We start from the raw sequence: 3317 nt of genomic DNA on the forward strand, positions 1-3317 counted from the left end.
AAAAAAAAAAAAAAAAAAAGTTAACTGATTTTTAAATTTTATTTCAGTTTAGTATGGGGAAAAAAGTCAGAATTCTGACTTTAATCTGAGAATTCTCAGAATTCTGACTTTAATGTCAGAATTCTGACTTTTTTTATTGGTAGAATTTAGAATTTTTTCTCATGTTAAACTGAAATAAAATTTAAAAATCAGTTAACTTTTTTTTTTTTTTTTTTCAGTGGCCCTAATTTTCTTCTGTAGGGTACGGAAGAGGATTAGGGCCACTGAAAAAAAAAGTAAACTGATTTTTAAATTTTATTTCAGTTTAACATTAGAAAAAATTCTGAATTCTAACAATAAAAAAAGTCAGAATTCTGACTTTTTTCTCAGAATTCTGAGAAAAAAGTCAGAATTCCTACTTTAATCTGAGAATTCTCAGAATTCTGACTTTTTTATTGTTAGAATTCAGAATTTTTTCTCATGTTAAACTAAAATAAAATTTAAAAATCAGTTGACTTTTTTTTTTTTCAGTGGCCCTAATTCTCTTCTGTAGGGTACGGAAGAGGATTAGGGCCACTGAAAAAAAAAAAGTAAACTGATTTTTAAATTTTTTTTCAGTTTAACATGAGAAAAACGTCAGAATTCTGAGATTAAATAAAATAAAAAAAAAATCTGTTAACTTTTTTTTTTTTTTTTCCAGTGGCCAAATCCTCTTCCGTACGTAGGGGTGGGATGCTCTACAGACCAGAAAGGGGAGGGAGGGAGGATGGGAGAGCTGGAGTGGAGAGGAGTAAAAAAAAAAAAAAAAGTGAGTGAGCCCACCTCTCCTCCCTGTGACGTCGCTCGGTGTGGACTGGAGGTGCGCCGCTCTCTGGTCCCGTCTCAGCTCGGCTCAGTCCGCCTCACCTGCCGCTTCTCGTAGCTACGGAGAGACGCGCGTCAGGGTCGGACTGCTGCTGCTTCTCCACGCCGCTCCTCCTGTCCCGCATCCGACAGACAACTGTTTCCACTCTGACAGAGACGGAGGAGAGAAACCGCTCCTTAAATTAGAAAGAAAGGGTGGCAAGAAGAAAAAGAGAGGAGAGAGAAGCAGAAGAAGGAGGAGGAGGAGGGAAGAGGTCGCTGTGGTCCATCTCCTACAGCAGTTGCTGAATCTCCCACCGAGAAGATGCTGAGGCTGAGGATGGTCTGCGTGTTGGCTGCGCTGGCTGCGGGGCTGAGCGCCGCTCACACCAAAGGTACGGTAGGTGAAGGGCAGCCTGCTCCAGGCTCCCAGCCTCCCGGTGTGGATGTGTGCAGGAATAAAAAAAAAAAGCAAAAACTGTCCATCTGACACAGATAACTCCCTGCTGATCGCGCTGATTACTCTGCGATAACATCTCTGCACTATCACTCACCACCAATGGCATTTCAAGGTGTTTTGCTTTATCTCCGCCACTTGTCTGTGCTTCTTAACAAGGTGACCTGTTTTAGTTCACATCTGCTATCTTCCAAACATTCATTGCTCACATTTAAAGGCTGGATTGTGTTTCTCAGCTCAGCAGCGCGCGCCTGCAGGGCTTCCCTGTTGTTTGTGACTGATAGGTGGAGTTATGGAGGAGGATGAGAGGAACAAGTTCTAATAGAACTTAGACAGAAAATGGGCTTGGTAAGGTTTTATTTTGGGAGTATGCATTGATATTTAAACTTCAGAACAGCAGTGGTGCTGATGTGGATGGATGAACAACAGATTGGCTCGTTCTGCTATTCAGGGCAGTCCGGATCAGAAGGCATAATAAAATATCTTTCCTTAGACCTTGAAACAGAAACTCTGATCAAAATATCTGAGACAAACACGCATTATGGACTTAGAGATCCTGATTCCTTCTTGTTGTGCAATATGGTGGTGAAATTTTAATATAACATTAATTATTAACATCTAACTAATCCCATTTACAGCTCCCTGAATATGAAAACATGGGAAAAGTAGCCCCTCCAAAGGCACAGATAACTACATCCAGATGTCACAACTGTGCGCCTGACTGTTGGCACTTTCCTGCTTCGCTTGCTGAACTAATTTTAGTTCAGCCCCCTGCTCAATTCTCAATTCTCCAGCAAGTGTGTGTGCAAGTTTGTGCTAATCAACTCCCTTTGGACCCCAGGCCGCGGCTTCTTCCCCCATGAAATAACAAGGTGACACCTGTCAGTTTTGTCTGGGAGACACAGGAGACTTTCCAGCAGCAATAAGCTGTTCATCCTCCCTGACACAGCAGTGAGGCTTCCCCGCTGCCTCACCGATTGCAGCTGGAATCGCTTTAATGTCTGCATGTGGAGGGTGAGGGGCGTAGACATATGGTAACAGAGCCGCTGGAGGCTGCGCAACCTGGCTCGGAGGTCAGAGTCTGTCCCCATGCGTGCTCTTGCAGACACCCAACAGGATGAATACAGCATGCTTTTTTCAGGGATAAATGGATGCAAATGCTGAAGGCTGGAAATAGGACAAGTTATTGCAAATCACCTGCCTAACAATCACAGACTGTAGGACAAGTTTTTTAATAAAGCCAAATCATATTTCCAGTCAAGAAAACAAAAAAAAAATCATGATACAGACACCAGATAAACATGTAAAGCTGTTTATAAAGTGTAGTTTGCAAACAGAACAGCAGTTATAGAGACTGCAGGCTCACACACCCTGAGTCATTGACCAGCTAACAGAGTCAGAAAATAGGAAGTTTTTTGAACATACAAGGAATTTACTTTGGTGATAATGGGCTACACACAAGCAATTGCTGTACCGGAATGTAGTATTTACATATGCTAATATATGCTCTTAATTTATGTAACGTTAGCCTGATGAACTTTGCGTAAGAACAAAAAACTGAATTGTATTTATATGTTTATAATAATATCAAAAACGGCGTTGCATTTGAAAAAAAAATGGTAAAGCCCTACAGATATATGAATAAAATAATGAAAAGCATTTTAATAACATGGATTAAAAGATGGATTGGAGAGATTTCCTTGATAGAAAAGATTTTACAATTTTTTGATCCCGTCCTGCACTCAGACAGAGATTGACCAAGTTATTAGTAGCAGTAAGAATAATTGTTTTGAGTTAAAGGAAAAAATAATTTTTCACTTTTTCTGAGTGTAAATACAAGGTTGTTAGGGTTAGTATGCAAAAAGCCTTAAGTGGCAACAAGCATCTATTCATGAAATGTTTTCGGTAGTTGTTGTTAAAATGCCCCTTTTTACTTGAGGTGGCGGTTAAAGGAAAAGTCTGGTCATATTCAGAATTAAAATTCAAGTTATTCCATCCTGTTCAATAATTGCTCAGTGTTTTTAATTGTGAGTAATTT

The sequence above is a fragment of the Cyprinodon variegatus genome, unplaced genomic scaffold, assembly GCF_000732505.1.
Source record: "Cyprinodon variegatus isolate N-32 unplaced genomic scaffold, C_variegatus-1.0 Scaffold58, whole genome shotgun sequence".
NCBI lineage: Eukaryota > Metazoa > Chordata > Actinopteri > Cyprinodontiformes > Cyprinodontidae > Cyprinodon > Cyprinodon variegatus.